Source organism: Schistocerca nitens, chromosome 2 (genome assembly GCF_023898315.1).
Source record: "Schistocerca nitens isolate TAMUIC-IGC-003100 chromosome 2, iqSchNite1.1, whole genome shotgun sequence".
Lineage (NCBI taxonomy): Eukaryota > Metazoa > Arthropoda > Insecta > Orthoptera > Acrididae > Schistocerca > Schistocerca nitens.
Window position 1 is genome coordinate 1,099,098,938 of NC_064615.1, and position 18,053 is coordinate 1,099,116,990.

Sequence of the window (18,053 nt, forward strand, 5' to 3'; positions counted from 1 at the left end):
TGATCACACTGACAGAACCACAGGCACATAGACACAGGCAACAGAGCATGCACAATGTCGGCACTAGTACAGTGTATATCCACCTTTCGCAGCAATGCAGGCTGCTATTCTCCCATGGAGACGATCGTAGAGATGCTGGATGTAGTCCTGTGGAACGGCTTGCCATGCCATTTCCACCTGGCGCCTCAGTTGGACCAGCGTTCGTGCTGGACGTGCAGACCGCGTGAGACGACGCTTCATCCAGTCCCAAACATGCTCAATGGGGGACAGATCCGGAGATCTTGCTGGCCAGGGTAGTTGACTTACACCTTCTAGAGCACGTTGGGTGGCACGGGATACATGCGGACGTGCATTGTCCTGTTGGAACAGCAAGTTCCCTTGCCGGTCTAGGAATGGTAGAACGATGGGTTCGATGACGGTTTGGATGTACCGTGCACTATTCAGTGTCCCCTCGACGATCACCAGTGGTGTACGGCCAGTGTAGGAGATCGCTCCCCACACCATGATGCCGGGTGTTGGCCCTGTGTGCCTCGGTCGTATGCAGTCCTGATTGTGGCGCTCACCTGCACGGCGCCAAACACGCATACGACCATCATTGGCACCAAGGCAGAAGCGACTCTCATCGCTGAAGACGACACGTCTCCATTCGTCCCTCCATTCACGCCTGTCGCGACACCACTGGAGGCGGGCTGCACGATGTTGGGGCGTGAGCGGAAGACGGCCTAACGGTGTGCGGGACCGTAGACCAGCTTCATGGAGACGGTTGCGAATGGTCCTCGCCGATACCCCAGGAGCAACAGTGTCCCTAATTTGCTGGGAAGTGGCGGTGCGGTCCCCTACGGCACTGCGTAGGATCCTACGGTCTTGGCGTGCATCCGTGCGTCGCTGCGGTCCGGTCCCAGGTCGACGGGCACGTGCACCTTCCGCCGACCACTGGCGACAACATCGATGTACTGTGGAGACCTCACGCCCCACGTGTTGAGCAATTCGGCGGTACGTCCACCCCGGCCTCCCGCATGCCCACTATACGCCCTCGCTCAAAGTCCGTCAACTGCACATACGGTTCACGTCCACGCTGTCGCGGCATGCTACCAGTGTTAAAGACTGCGATGGAGCTCCGTATGCCACGGCAAACTGGCTGACACTGACGGCGGCGGTGCACAAATGCTGCGCAGCTAGCGCCATTCGACGGCCAACACCGCGGTTCCTGGTGTGTCCGCTGTGCCGTGCGTGTGATCATTGCTTGTACAGCCCTCTCGCAGTGTCCGGAGCAAGTATGGTGGGTCTGACACACCGGTGTCAATGTGTTCTTTTTTCCATTTCCAGGAGTGTAATACGTTTTTCTTCTTTGATCGTACTTCTCAGAGCTGTGACAGTAACCTAGCACTGATGTAAGGTGCCTCTCCTGTACCGTCTACCACTCGAGTGCGTTGAGAATTTCCGAAACTCCCCGCTCTACTTTGGTACTTCTTTACCTGTAATTGCTCTGTCTGCCATTACCTCAGGCTGAAGGTCAGTGCGAAGAACAATATTCTGAGGAATCGCACACCACAGCCTGGGTAGCTGAGAACTTTGACTCTGTCAGACCGAGCAGGGTAGAGCAGTAGTCAGCACATTGGACTCGCATTTGGAATGAAGACGGATGGGGTGGTGACAACAAGGTCATCCGGCCACTTCTATCACAGACACTGTCAAATCCCGAGTAACAAGCCGATCCCCCAATACACAGGATAAAACTTAGAAAAAGAAGTACACAGCAGTATAATGGAATCACGAAAATTAAAATCTGTGCTGTACCAAGACGCGAACGCAGATTTGCCGCTTACCGCGAGCGGTCGCCTTACCGTTGGATTATTTTAACACACTAGACGAACAGACCCAAATTTCCGTATGTTGTCAACCATGTGCCTACAGCCTGCACTATTACATTCATTACGTATATTCCCATACAGGGGATCCATTCTAAATGGAAGTCGCTTACGGGTGTCGGCGAATAAATACGATATTGCAGTGACTATGTTGTTCAAAAATACGATGCAATGTTCTTTCGGACATGCATTCGCCGACGTTGGGTAAGCGAATTTCAATTAAAATGTCTGCCCTCTATGGGTATACACCTAACTAAAGGATGAGTGCAGATTGTAGACACGTAGTTGACATACGGAGGTCTGGGCTGGCCTAGGAGTGTGCTGGGATAGCCTGAAGTAAGGCGACCGCTCGCGATAAGCTGGAAATCCCGAGTTCGAGTCCAGCTCCGGCACAACTTTTCATGGTCGTCATTCCATTATACAGCGGGTGGTTGTCCATATTCGCAACTGCGAATACATTTCATGTACTTCATAATGGCTGTAGCCGCCGAAGTGTCCGAAGAAACACTCTATCGTAATTCTGAACAACACAGACACTGCAATATCGTAAGAAAAAGAGAGGAATCTTCCAAGGTTTGTCAGTCTGCCACCTACTTTTCCCACGACTACTTTTACGAGACCATTCCATTCAAGGACTAGGTAGATATTTTACAGCTATTACTGTTTCCCGTTACTGATCGCCACTCGTGTAGTCTGTGTCTTTTCCCCTATTTGAGCCAATAGGTCACTTTTACTTACGCGAAGGATCAATTGGTAGTCCCTACAGCAAGCGTCGATACTCCACAGGTCTCCCAACATTTCGTTACAGGTTTCTGGCGGTGCGATTTTCCTACGCACAACAGGATCCGCACCGAGCGAGGTGGCGCAGTGGTTAGCACACTGGACTCGAATTCGGGAGGACGACGGTTCAGACCAGCGTCTGGCCATCCTGATTTAGGTTTTCCGTGATTTCCCTAAATAGCGTCAGGCAAATGCCGGGATGGTTCCTTTGAAAGGGCACGGCCGACTTTCTTCCCCCTCCTTCCCTAATCCGATGGAACCGATGACCCCTCTGTCTGGTCCCGTCCCCAAATCAACCAACCAACCATCCAACCGGGTCCGACACGAACAGCTTCAGCCTCACGGGAATTCAGATATCATTCGCCAGAACATTCTTTTACAAGCCTAACCCGAACTCCCCCGACAAATCTTCTGGGGTTGTTCAGGGATATTTTCTGAGTATTTTGGTTTAAGGGGGCCGTGGTCTTCGGTGGCTCGTTACACAGTATTTGCATTAAATTTGTTATCCGTATTTATCTTTCCGTCTGTACTGCACTGCACTGACAGTACCTGCACAACAGTACGAATGTCGACGGCATGCGCCGTGTTTTTTTTTGGAAATAAACTTGTTGCGTTTACTCCCGGTACTTGCTGTCGACACCAGTAACGCATACTTTACTGTTCGCCCTCAACCCTGCAGTCAGTATTTCTCGGGCAATGTTTAACCAGTTACACACAGTAGTAAGGATAGATTTAATGACGAACGACAGGGCAATGTGCACCTCGTCCATGGGCTCAAATGAATGCAATTCAGAGCAACACAAAGCCGCTACGCAGAGCTGTTCTCACAGGGACGGCAAGTACATCTCAGTACTTTTGCATCTCAAACTTGCTGCATTACTCTGCCTATTATTTTTTTTTTGTGCGATGTCTCATCGACAAAGGCTGAGACTGATTTTTTCACAGATTTTTATTTCTCGATTTCAATGTTTACATGATCTTTTTTAATGTACGTCACGTCCTTGAGGAACGCCTCACTTTTCTAGAGCACTGCTTCAGAGTTCTCAAATCGAATGTCCCGAAACTTTGCCTTTAATGATGGTAATGAGAAAAAAAAAGGTCACAGAGTAAAAGATCGGTGCTATAAGGCGGATATGGTACACAAATAATGTTGAACTGAGCCAGAAACTGCACGACTGAATTAGCGACGTGAGGTCGCGCACTGTCCTGATGAAGTCGCCATTTGGTCCTAGAAAGTTCTATTTGTTTCCTTGCAATGTGTTCCCTCAGTTTAGTCAATACTGGTTTGTAGTATGTTGCTGCGAAAGTAGTGTGAGGGGGCCAGCACGCTGCTAAATCATTCCCTCACAATCAAAAACTATTATCACCAAACACTTTCCGTCCAGATAGGACAAATTTAGCCTGGCCATTTCCAGACTGTGCTGGCTCGTTTTCCTTCGGGATCATGACGATGCAGCTATGACTCACCACCGGTGATAATCGATTCCAGAAACGCAACCCCTCCATCAGCAACGAAAGGCAGCACCTCACGGCTTGCCTCCAGCCGCACAGCATTTTGTTCGGCAGCCAACAGACGTGGCCTCCAACGAGCACAAACATATGTCGAATGGAGATGATCGTGCATAATCGTAAACACTGCCGTAAGAAATTCTCAACACTTCATTGAGATTACGTAACGTTATCCGCCGATCCTCACGGACAATCACAGCATCTGTGTTGATGTCGACTTCAGTCACAGCAACAACCGAAACACCAGGCCCAACTTTCTTAATAAAGACATGTCAACCTTCTTTCAAGTTTCAGTGTGCGTATGGTTTAAACAAATACAATTTCATTGCGCCGTACTGCTCCTCTCGCGTCACCTCCATTGTTTGGTATGAGAAATGTAAAGACCGACTACAGAACAACCTACCGATACGAGAGTGCTGCCACCTATGGACATCACATACAAAAAAACCGCTTTTTTAAAATATTCATGGTACAGGCAAGAAACTATCACGGAAGCTACAAGAAAAAACTTAGTCTCAGTTTTTGTTAATCAGGCTTCATAGGTTTTGCAATTGCATCTTACACGCTTTTTCATTCTTATGGAGGTTTTTTTCATGGAAAAAAGGTGGTTGGGTTAAGGAACCGAATAAATCATAATTACTTTACTCCTCTGTAACAAGGCAGCAAAGGCCATGGATCCCTTATACCAAACTACTCAGAAAACATCCCTGAACAACCTCTGCAGCTTTGTCGGTTGAGTTCGTCTTCACCATGCGTATCATGAACATTAGCTGTCCTGTCCCTCGGGGCACGTCTGAGGTTACTTTTACATCTGAAATTATCGCGGACTTAAGAACGGGCCGCGCGGGATTAGCCGAGCGGTCTCAGGCGCTGCAGTCATGGACTGTGCGGCTGGTCCCGGCGGAGGTTCGAGTCCTCCCTCGGGCATGGGTGTGTGTGTTTGTCCTTAGGATGATTTAGGTTAAGTAGTGTGTAAGCTTAGGGACTGATGACCTTAGCAGTTAAGTCCCATAAGACTTCACACATATTTGAACATTTTTGAACTTGAGAATGAAGTGTTGTGTCCCGTTCGTAAACCCATTATCAACGTTGGTCCGATATTGTGTAAACTAGGCCGCTTTCGATGAAAGTTACCATTCTGCTTTACAACACTGCGCGACCACTGTTTGTGCGTATTTATTTATTACTTGGTCTTCAGCGTAAGTACGATACTCGAACTCGGGACCTTTACGTTTCGCGGGCTAGTACTCTACCGACTGAGTCGCTCCTTTCTTCCAGGAGTGCTTGTCTTCCAAGTTTCGCAGGAGAAGCTCTTTAAAGTTTGTAAAGTGGAGGACGAGATGCTGGCGGAAGTAAAACTGTGAGGGCGAGTCGTGAGTCGTGCTTGAGTTGCTCAGTCGGTAGAGCACTCGTCCGTGAAAGGCAAAGGTGCCGAGTTTGAGTCTCGGTCCGGCACATAGTTTTAATCTGTCAGCAAGTTTCAATGGTTCTGAGCACTACGGGACTCAACTTCTGAGGTCATCAGTTCTCTAGAACTTAGAACTACTTAAACCTAACTAACCTAAGGACATCACACACATCCATGCCCGAGGCAGGATTCGAACCTGCGACCGCAGCGGTCGCGCGGATCCAGACTGAAGCGCCTAGAACCGCTCGGCCAGCCCGGCCGGCCCAGCAAGTTTCCTTTTATAATATTTCCCTTTATTTACAGATGATGTCTTCGATTACATTTCCCACTGGGATCTGTCATCCATTAATTTGATGTAATAAATCAGTCTAAGGTAACTTGATATCTAAGAGGGTTCCGAATATGACCGCTTCCTTGTCCGACAAATCTAAAGTTTCGTTATACAAAACGCCTGCGTGAGCTTTAATCCAAAGCTAGTAAATATATTTGTTTCTTCGTGAACTTGTTTTATCTTGCGTACTGCTGTACATGCATTGACGATAGCACTTGCTGTGTGTTCTTATTCAATTTTCGTTTCTTTCGCTCCTTGCTGCAGGAGACATTCCAGGTACTTGGTTTTACGTAGCAAACGTGTAGAGATCCCGCCTCAACAATTATTAAGAGGTTACAAGGAACAGGCATCGTAATTCGATCGTCTGGCGAGCAAGAGAGTTGACGCTGTTGGATGGAAGAGCACACAGCTAGCGAGCATTGGCTAGGATATAAACGAACCGTAGCTCCAGGCAGCTCACAAAACAGTCAGGGGCAGCCCTTGCGTCAGTTTTCTTGCGTGAACTGGCCGCCAGCCAACCAGGCCCCCGACACTGCCGAGCGGCCGACGCCAGGCTTTTGTTACTCAATTCCTACCACCTCACACATCCGCCAATTCCTAGCCGACCGGCGTGACCTAGCCGCTCAAGGCGACTGCCACAACTGCCCCGAGTTGCCTCGTACCCAGCTGCAGGCGAGTGTCAATAACTGACACGACAAAGATGTTTTTCACAGCGATATTCTTGAATAAAAGCTTCCCGGAGCTTTGCCCAGTCAATTTGTAAGCAATCTCAAGCTTTCGACGGCTTTCGTCACTACCGACGCCGCCGTCGTCAGGCGGCATCAGTAGGTCGTGTGGTACTTTATTCAGTTCGTCGACGCACAGCTGAACCGAACTATGTCACAGAGACGTCACGAAGTCATGGAACTTCCATACGCTACTAGAGATTATCTCAGTGTCTACGATAGAGTAATACTAAAAAACTTTGAGTTCTGCCTTACGGCAGGTCTTGTCATGGAGGAAGCCTCGTCAGAGAGGTTCACCGGATGAGCGTCTAGGGAAGTTATTCCAGTGGTGGTTTCCCGTTGCCTTCCACTGGTGGTGACGAAATGATAATGAGGACAACACAACACCCAGTCCCTGAACGGAGAAAATCTCCGACACAGCCGGGAATCGAACCCGAGCCCCTTGGAGTAGTACTATGTTGTTGTTGTTGTTGTTGTTGTGGTCTTCAGTCCTGAGACTGGTTAGATGCGGCTCTCCATGCTACTCTATCCTGTGCAAGCTTCTTCATCTCCCAGTACCTACTACAACCTACATCCTTCTAAATTTGCTTAGTGTATTCATCTTTTGGTCTCCCTCTACGATTTTTACCCTCCACGCTGCCCTCCAATACTAAATTGGTGATCGCTCGATGTCTCAGAACATGTCCTACCAACCGATCCCTTCTTCTAGTCAAGTTGTGCCACAAACTTCTCTTCTCCCCAATCCTATTCAATACCTCCTCATTAGTTACGTGATCTACCCACCTTATCTTCAGCATTCTTCTGTAGCACCACATTTCGAAAGCTTCTATTCTCTTCTTGTCCAAACTAGTTATCGTCCATGTTTCACTTCCATACATGGCTACACTCCATACAAATACTTTCAGAAACGACTTTCTGACACTTAAATCTATACTCGACGTTAACAAATTTCTCTTCTTCAGAAACGATTTCCTTGCCATTGCCAGTCTACATTTTATATCCTCTCTACTTCGACCATCATCAGTTATTTTGCTCCCCAAATAGCAAAACTCCTTTACTACTGTAAGTGACATTTCCTAACCTAATTCCCTCAGCATCACCCGACTTAATTCAACTACATTCCATTATCCTCGTTTTGCTTTTGTTTATGTTCTCCTTATACCCTCCTTTCAATACACTATCCATTCCGTTCAACTGCTCTTCCAAGTCCTTTGCTGTCTCTGACAGAATTACAATGTCATCGGCGAACCTCAAAGTTTTTATTTCTTCTCCATGGATTTTAATACCTACTCCGAACTTTCCTTTTGTTTCCTTTATTGCTTGCTCAATATACAGATTGAATAGCATCGGGGATAGGCTACAACCCTGCCTCACTCCCTTCCCAACCACTGCTTCCCTTTCATATCCCTCGACTCTTATTACTGCCATCTGGTTTCTGTACAAATTGTAAATAGCCTTTCGCTCCCTGTATTTTACCCCTGCCACCTTCAGAATTTCAAAGAGAGTATTCCAGTCAACATTGTCAAAAGCTTTCTCCACGTCTACAAATGCTAGAAACGTAGGTTTGCCTTTCCTTAATCTATTTTCTAAGATAAGTCGTATGGTCAGTATTGCCTCACGTGTTCCAACATTTCTACGGAATCCAAACCGATCTTCCCCGAGGTCGGCTTCTATTAGTTTTTCCATTCGTCTGTAAAGAATTCGTGTTAGTATTTTGCAGCTGTGACTTATTAAACTGATAGTTCGGTAATTTTTCACATCTGTCAACACCTGCTTTCTTTGGGATTGGAATTATTTTATTTTTCTTGAAGTCTGACGGTATTTCGCCTGTCTCACACATCTTGCTCACCAGATGGTAGAGTTTTGTCAGGACTGGCTCTCCCAAGGCCATCAGTAGTTCTAATGGAATGTTGTCTACTCCGGGGGCCTTGTTGCGACTCAGGTCTTTCAGTGCTCTGTCAAACTCTTCGCGCAGTATCGTATCTCCCATTTCATCTTCATCTACATCCTGTTCCATTTCCATAATATTGTGCTCAAGTACATCGCCCTTGTATAGAACCTCTATATACTCCTTCCACCTTTCTGCTTTCCCTTCTTTGCTTAGAACTGGGTTTCCATCAAAGCTCTTGATATTCATGCAAGTGGTTCTCCTTTCTCCAAAGTTTCTTTAATTTTCCTGTAGGCAGTATCTATCTTACCTCTCGTGAGATAAGCCTCTACATCCTTACATTTGCCCTCTATCCATCCCTGCTTAGCCATTTTGCACTTCCTGTTGGTATCATTTTTGAGACGTTTGTATTCCTTTTTGCCTGTATTTTTATATTTTCTCCTTTCATCAATTAAATTCAGCATTTCTTCTGTCACCCAAGGATTTCTACTAGCTCTCTTCTTTTTACCTACTTGACCCTCTGCTGCCTTCACTATTTCATTCCTCAAAGCTACCCATTCTTCTTCTACTGTATTTCTTTCCCCCATTCCTGTCAATTGTTCCCTTATGCTCTCCCTGAAACTCAGTACAAACTCTGGTTCTTTCAGTTTATCCAGGTCCCATCTCCTTAAATTCCCACCTTTTTACAGTTTCTTCAGTTTTAATCTACAGCCGGCCGGTGTGGCCGTGCGGTCTAGACGCTTCAGTCTGGAACCACGTGACCGCTCCGGTTGCAGGTTCGAATCCTGCCTCGGGCATGGATGTGTGTGATGTCCTTAGGTTAGTTAGGTTTAAGTAGTTCTAAGTTCTAGGGGACTGATGACCACAGATGTTAAGTCCCATAGTGCTCAGACCCATTTTTTTAATCTACAGTTCATAACCAATGGACTGTGGTCAGAGTCCACATCTGCCCCTGGAAATGTCTTAAAATTTAAAACCTGGTTCCTAAATCTCTGTCTTACCATTATATAATCTGATACCTTTTAGTATCTCCAGGGTTCTTCCATGTATACAACCTTCTTTCATGATTCTTGAACAAAGTGTTAGCTATGATTAAGTTATGCTCTGCGCAAAATTCTACCAGGCGGCTTCCTCTTTCATTTCTTAGCCCCAATCCATATTCACCTACTATGTTTCCTTCTCTCCCTTTTCCTACTCTCGAATTCCAGTCACCCGTGACTATTAAATTTTCGTCTCCCTTCACTACCTGAATAATTTCTTTTATCTCATCATATATTTCATCAATTTCTTCGTCATCTGCAGAGCTAGTTGGCACATAAACTTGTACTACTGTAGTAGGCGTGGGCTTCGTGTCTATATTGGACACAATAATGCGTTCACTATGCTGTTTGTAGTAGCTTACCCGTACTCCTATTTTTTTTATTCATTATTAAACCTACTCCTGCATTACCCCTATTTGATTTTGTATTTATAACCCTGTATTCACCTGACCAAAAGTCTTGTTCCTCCTGCCAGCGAACTTCACTAATTCCCACTATATCTAACTTTAACCTATCCATTTCCTTTTTCAATTTTCTAACCTACCCGCCCGATTAAGGGATCTGACATTCCACGCTCCGATCCGTAGAACGCCAGTTTTCTCTCTCCTGATAACGACATCCTCTTGAGTAGTCCCCGCCCGGAGATCCGAATGGGGGACTATTTTACCTCCGGAATATTTTACCCAAGAGGACGCAATCATCATTTAATCATACAGTAAAGCTGCATGCACTCGGGAAAAATTACGGCTGTAGTTTCCCCTTGCTTTCAGCCGTTCGCAGTACCAGAACAGCAAGGCCATTAACCAAAATGTTACGTGGCCAGATCAGTCAATCATCCAGACTGTTGCCCCTGCAACTGCTGAAAAGGCTGCTGCCCCTCTTCAGGAACCACACGTTTGTCTGGCCTCTCAACAGATACCCATCCGTTGTGGTTGCACCTACGGTACGGCTATCTGTATCATTGAGGCACGCAAGCCTCCCCACCAACGGCAAGGTCCATGGTTCAGGGGGGAGAGTAGTACTAACGGAGGCAAAAGAAGAAGCGAGTTGTCATTACGGCAAAACTTGAAGCCAACGTCCGGCATCTTACGTAGCCCAAAAACGTTAAGTTCACTGCATTTATACCTCAATGGTTCACCCTGATGATACTTTCCCGTGACGTCACTCTGACGTGACCGTTGGAAATAACTATCGACTTTCGTGGACGTATTCCAAACAACATCTAGTGCTTTGATTGTGTGGAGACGTGGTTGTTTTATAAACTGCGTCGTGTACGCGTGTACATTTCAAAAATCGTTCTCTTTGTTGACATGCGCAAGATACCGTAGCATGCGTTGCTTCTTTCCTCATTGCACTCATTTATGGCCTGCAAATAACACGTAGGTGACTTTTTTGCAAAAGTGAACGTTAAAAATGTAGTGCTAAGCAGGTGAAAGCTGATAATGTAATGAACAAGCAGCAGTACCAGTAAGCAAACAAGCATTGGTTTGAGAGTTACAGCTTCATTTGCTATCGATACAAATACAGTAAAAATGGAATTATACAGATTACGAAAGCATCCTTTTCACATCATAAGCTTGCTATTTCGAAATATATAAAGAAAAACAAGTTACACTGATGAGGCCACGTGTGTTGTATTACTAGAGCAAGTACGCATTCAAGAATGAGAAACGTTCGAAACTGTCTTCCTGACACTATGTTATTCCTGTAAGCTTGTAATTTTTAGTAATTGGAACACCTGTTGTGTGCACGCTACGGAAATAATGAACAAGAAGCAATTGTAAACAGTAGTCTGCTAATGTTTTGGGCTATTTAAGATGGCGGCAGGTCCCGCGCACTCTAGCTTTTTTATCCCCATGATAATACTGGTAGCAATAAGAAGTATAATACGGGGAGTTATCACGCAGTCACAAACTTGAAGCCGACGTCCGCAATGTTAGTTGCCCCAAATATTAGCTTCACGTAGAAGTGTTTTGATGACGGAAACCCGCTGGCGCCATTTACAGCTGTACTAATCATTCTGATTATAGTCTAAAGTGCAAAGTAATCACATTTCATTCGCATGTGGACTCGATCAAGCGATATTTTCTTTTATGTACGTAATTTCGGTTGCGCTGGCTACATTTACTGTGCATGTCGTATCAATCCAACTCGAAAAGCTCTGTAGATGAATACTGTGAAAAGGAAGGATTGGAAACCAACCAAACAGAACAAAACATGTTCTCAGCAATTTCGAGTTGAGAACATAGACCGAAAATCACTTTCGTCAGTCCGTATAAGGAAAATGCTGGATTACGAAAGCAGCCTTTTCATATAACATACTACTTCTTTATTCGAAACTTTTAAGAAAGAAAAAGCTAGCAGAATAAGATTTTCACTCTGCAGCGGAGTGTGCGCTGATATGAAACTTCTGGCAAATTAAAACTGTGTGCTTGTCCGAGACTCGAACTCGGCACCTTTACCTTTGAAGGCGAAGGGGAAGCTGTGGGGAGGGGTCGTGAGTCGTGCTTGGGTAGCTCAGATGTTAGAGCACTTGCCCGCGAAAGGCAAAGGTCCCGAGTTCGAGTCTCGGTCCGGCACACAGTTTTAATTTGCCAGGAAGTTTCAAAAAGAAAGCTACACTAACGACATGAAATGCGTCGTATTGCTGGATCAAATGTGTGTAAGACGAGAAAGACGTTTGAAAAAGCCTTCGCACTATGTTATTCACGAAAGCACTATTAACATTTTCTGCGCAAAGCAACTGTTGTGCATACACGACAGAAGTTAAGAATAAAAAGCAAACTTTAACAGCAGTCTGCTAGTGTTTTGCGCATTTAACAGTGCGATGCCTGCTACAAAGCAACATACAGACTTCTGTGGTAAATTACCTCCATGGTGGCGCCGTCTCCTTTTGTGATACCTCCATGTTGCAGTGATGTTCATTTTGTACGATGGTGGATGAATTAGGTCATTCCCCTGTTGCCTTTCAGCATCAGACGCCCGTTTTTACGCACCACTAAGGGTATAGCCGCTGTACCGGTTAAAATCGCACATTCTGATCTCACCGGCTTCTCTGATGACAAAATGCCAGCAGGAAGATGCATGGAATAATATTTCACTGAACGAAATATTTAGTTAGCCAAAGAAACAAAAAACAGTGATAATCATCAGAAGGTCACCACCCTATAGAACTACTGCGTTTTTTCGAAGCAGCAACAAAATGGACAGAATCCTGGGCAGACAAGGTATTCATTCCGTTTTACGACCACCCAAGAAGACGGAACAGATGCTGCGCTCAGTAAAAGACTGCCTTGAACTCTGTGTTCCTGGAAGTTATAAAACTTCTTTTGAAAGTGGTAGAAGTCACACTGGTAAGTCGAAACGAACGATTTCAGTACCCTGCACGGAGCGTCGACGCAACATTAAACATCGCGACTTCCATAAATCTATTGTTGCCGAACACAGCTTCAATGAAATATAAATGCTGTCTCATGCATCAACGAACAGGGATTCTATCATCAAAGAAGTCTTTGAAATGAGCATTATCAACAATAACAAACTCGGACAGCGGTTATCCAAGCCTTTGTTGTGCTTGAAAACGGGCGCCTGGTGCTGAAAGGCAGGAGAGAAATACGCTAGTCATCCCTATCTAACGAAATCAACACCACTACCAATATTCTATCACAGACATAGACAATCTCTGGTAGCATATAGAAGTTCCGTGACTTCGCTCAACTAATCAAAGTACCAGCCAGCCAACTAGTAACTACTGAAGATGACAACGGAGGAGTCGTCGAAAGTTTGAGATTGCATGCAAATACGAAATGGCATGAACTCCTTGAACCATTTATTCACCTTGTTACACGCCCTCCATAAATATCCCGGAATGTTTGTTACAACCCGAATTATGAAGAAAGGCAGTAAACGAATTACTGCAATTTCTCAGCAAATCTGTCGTTTCGGCAAGATTAATATCTACTTACGAAGTGCACCAGAATGTTTTAAATCGGTGAATATCCCCGTGAAAAGGTGGTAGAAGCGGCATTATAGTTGTAGTAGTAGCAGTAGTAGTAAATGATGATGTAGCAGTAGCAGTGTGGAGTGGATTCGCTTTCATCTTTCGATCTTTGCAGAATAGTTTTTAGCTAGTGAAGCCTAAGATCGTTCAGAAATACTGGTAAATTCTCTGTTAGCCACAATGTGACCCTCTGTTTTTTAAGTGTCTATGCTCGTATACGCACAGTGTACATCATAAAAAAGTGGTCTGATGAAATGGGAGTCACTGAAATAATATAATGCTCAGCATTGACCTTTGATAACCTGTATCGCCAGTCGGCAGTTAGGTCAGGAGCAATAAAATTACTACACAGTTGTATATCATCTTGCACGGGGAAAAGGGGTACAAATATCTACGAGCGTCTAATCCAACCTAATCGTCCTGGGAGGCTGAAGGCATTCTTTAAGTTTTGGAAAAGGTGATAGGTCTCAATTAGGATTGTATGGAGGATGATCGATATGAGTGAACACACGGTGTCGAATTGTAGCAGATGTCGCAGCGATCGTGTGTAGTCTGGAGAGGGTGCTCCATGTGTGGAACTCGTCGAATTCGTGCTTTCCGTCTTCTGAGCGATTACAACACGCTGTTTCTCAGGCACCGACATAGTAAAGTTACACACAGCCGTTTACATGCTACAACTCGGAGCCATTTTGCGGCAGAGGGTTGCAAGAAAGTGCGTCAGCGAATCGGGGAAGCTGACCGAATAATATGCATGTAATACCTCAACCGATATAGCGGACAGAATAAAAAAATCAGATGCATTACTTTTCATTACGCCCTCTATGTTTCGAAATTGTGCTAGCAGCCACCGCGCGCAAAGGCGAAAGTCGTTAGCGAAACCATTCAGTTATGGGATTTGCAACATTTCCAACATTAACCGTGTCAATTGCGTGTGTTTTCAGGTTAGGTGCAGCTTCAATAAATGCAACATGAAGTGTGAAAAAGAAAAGTGTTTACGGTTAGTTACGCTATGCGTCCATCGAAGTGACGGAACTCATGGGATAGCGATAAGCACATTTACTGATGGCGATAGTCTCGCGTACGCATGATATAAAAGTGCATTGGCGGAGCTGTCATTTGTACGCAGGTGATTCATGTGTGAGGTTTCCGACGTGATTATGGCCGCGCGACGGGAATTAACAGACTCTGAACGCAGAACGATTGTTAAAGCTAGGAGCATCGGACACTTCGTTTCGGAAATCTTCAGGTAATTCAATATTCCGAGATTCACAGTGTCAAGTCGGTGCCGAGAATATCAAATTTCAGGCTTTATCTCTCACCAAGGACAACGCAGTGGCCTCAGTATTTCTCCAAGGGACTTCCAACGCCTTCTTGAATGCATGCCACGCCGAGTTGCTGCACTACCCAGGGCAAAACGTCCGACACGATATTAGGACGTACTCCATGACTTTTCTCACCTTGGTGTAGGTTATTTCTTCCTTCCGTCATACATGAATGAAATATCACAAACAGTATTTAATATTGGTATGAAGTGCCCACTGTAATAAATTATACACTACCATGGCCTGCGGAGAAACTTGCGCAACTAAACAGAGGTGACCTATGATACCATCAAGCGAGAGACCATAGGGCAGACACAGCAGGCGGTATGTGGCTGGTGTGATTAAATACCTGAAGGGATTGGACATCTATGGGCTAACAGATACAAGTCACAGAAGAGAGACATAGAGAGTTTGACTCCTAACACTGCGCTGCTGACCTGTATGTTAAGGTGAACTGAACGTGTAGACAGCAATGAATTTAGAAGAAAGAATAGAAAAAAACAACAAGCGAACGCGTGAGTGAAACGATAACAACGAAGTCCACGTGCAAATAATTTATGACGTCCGACAAAGATTTTTCATATCCACTACAGGAAAAACTTACGAATAATGTAGACCCGTGGTTTTGATTTCATAGTGGAGGAAGACATATCAGATGTTCCCTGGTACGCACCGTATGAGTGGCGTATAACACGGCAGGCTAATTTCAACAGCGTATTAAAACAATATTAAAAACTAGAAAACAACGAAGTAAAATATTAAAACAATTATTTTCGCTATTTGATATGCATGTAGGCAAAACTGACTATGTGATTGCGATACACATATAGGAAATTAAACTCAAAACTCATAAAAAGTCATTGTATACGTGCTTTGTATTTAAGTTCTCACGTGAATTACTCCAGCATCATTTACTCGTTGTCAGATGAAACAATAAAATACTTGAACACAGAGACGATTCGCGACGGCTCTGTCTGCTCTGCTTTGGAGGGTTACGGTCCATCCCTAGTGTAAACGACTGAGAAGCGCAACACGAGAGATCGGGAAGCCTGCTTCCTGTCACAGCGAGACGTGTTTGGCTGCGTATGCTAACATTCCTTCTCTCCAGCTTCCAAGTTTGTCAGGTTTAGAATCACAGTCCTAGAAACAATGCACGGCGACTGATTTATTTTACGTCACGAACGTATATGCAACTTATGATGAAGGGAAAGGTGCATTCCTGCATTTCCAAAATACCGTGTGGTTATAATTAAACTTCTCCTATTTAATACATTATAACACGGAAACTAATTACCGTACGAGTACCAAATTTGGTAGCATTAATGTCCAGAGTATGGGGTCCATGATCACCACCGTCCAGTTCCAACTGTGGCCACCAGGTGCCGTGATCAGTCATCGTGATTCATAGTCTCACGACCTGACCAGTCGCAGTGCACTTGTTGACGTGTAAGCAACAGCTTGGACAAAAGGAGCAGGACATTCTTGGTGAAGCTCTATTAAAAGAAAAAGAAAAAAAAACAAAAAAACAGTAACGCTGCAGCTACACTTCGAGAATATCGCCGGCTGAAAGGATTACGGAAGGGTCCTCTTTCTCCACCTGCTGTGAGGAGCATGATGACAAAATTCGAGTCAACTGGAGAACTCTGCGTCGCTCCGGGAAGAGGCCGACGACCGGTTGCACCACAGTTGGTTGATGAAATCGCTGTTGCTATGGCAGACAACGCTACGCAGAATTCCCGAACGTCACGCAGCGCGCGTGCTGTGTCACGACCGTTGAACATCCCGTGGTCCATTGCACGGAAAAGTGATTCGAACCATTCTCAAATGGAATCCGTAGAAGATCCATATCGTACAGCAGCTTGCAGCACAGGACGCACAACGAATGTTGACTTCGCTCCCCACTTTCTAGCAAGGACTGAAGTTGACGAGGGCTGGCCCTGGATCATCCTATGGACGGCCGAAGCTCATTTTTCTATGATTGGTGAGGTGAACATAGAGAATTGCCGAGTATGGGGATCTTAACCTCCAGTCACTGTGCATGAAGTTCCTCTGTATGGTGAACGTGTCACCGTATGGTGTAGTTTCACGGCTACGTTCATCATTGGTCCATTCTTTTTTGAACAGGTTGGCGCTCAAGGACTAAACGCGTGCTTTGTGACTGGCCAGCGTTACTGCGATATTCTTTTCCAGCATGTCATACCCGAACTACAGGAGACAGACGCTTTCACCTCAACAGTTTTCATGCAAGATGGGGCCCCACCGCACATCGCTAGTGAAGTTCGTCTGCTTCTCCGAAACACATTTGGAAACGAATTATTAGCCGATCACTTCCAAATGCTTGGCCGCCACTATCGCCTATTCTCACTCCCTGTTATTTCTGGTTGTGGCGGTACCTGAAGGACGGGGTTTACCAGGGGAACATTCACACGTGTGCTGATCTGAAGCGCAGCATATCAAGAGAGGTAGCCAGCATACCTACAGACATGCTTAGTTTTGCTGTGCAGAATGCAATCCTGCGCTTTCAGACTCTTCTGGACACTGATGGGCGCCATATTGAGCCCCTTTTGCAGCAATAATGGCACAAGTATGTAACGGTATGATGTACCGTAGCAGCACATTAAAACTGTTTCAATGGAATTTATTCTGCATTATTTCTCTTCCCCATGTCCTTGATATTAATGCAATCAAGTTTGGTCCTCGTAAAGTAATTAGTTTCCATGTTATAACTTGGTAAATAGGGAAAGTTTAATTACAACGGGCCGGTATATTGAAAATCACACGTGCAAAAGAGTAAAGTTCTTGCAAATCTTTGCGTTACAGAACGGGTTAAGCCCATTAATTTTTTCCGACTATGAAATCTAACCTTAAATTTCATTTTACAACCTCGTAAAAGCCCTCTGTCGCATAGGAGAGGGCGTTTTTGAGTTTTGTTTACATTCCGCCAATGCGAAGTACTGTAGCGGTCTAGGAAAAATATTTAGCCTAGATATTTATGAGCTCTATTTCATAGGATGTCTTTAAAAACCATCCAAATGCACACTAAGAAAAAATCCACGACGATGCAACACGGAAGAGTTCTGCAAATTGGCCACTAACTGATATTCATAATCGTATCGACGGAAAATGCAAAACTGTAAACTTTGGCGGCCGATGGATGAATGAATGACACGCAGCTAGTAAGT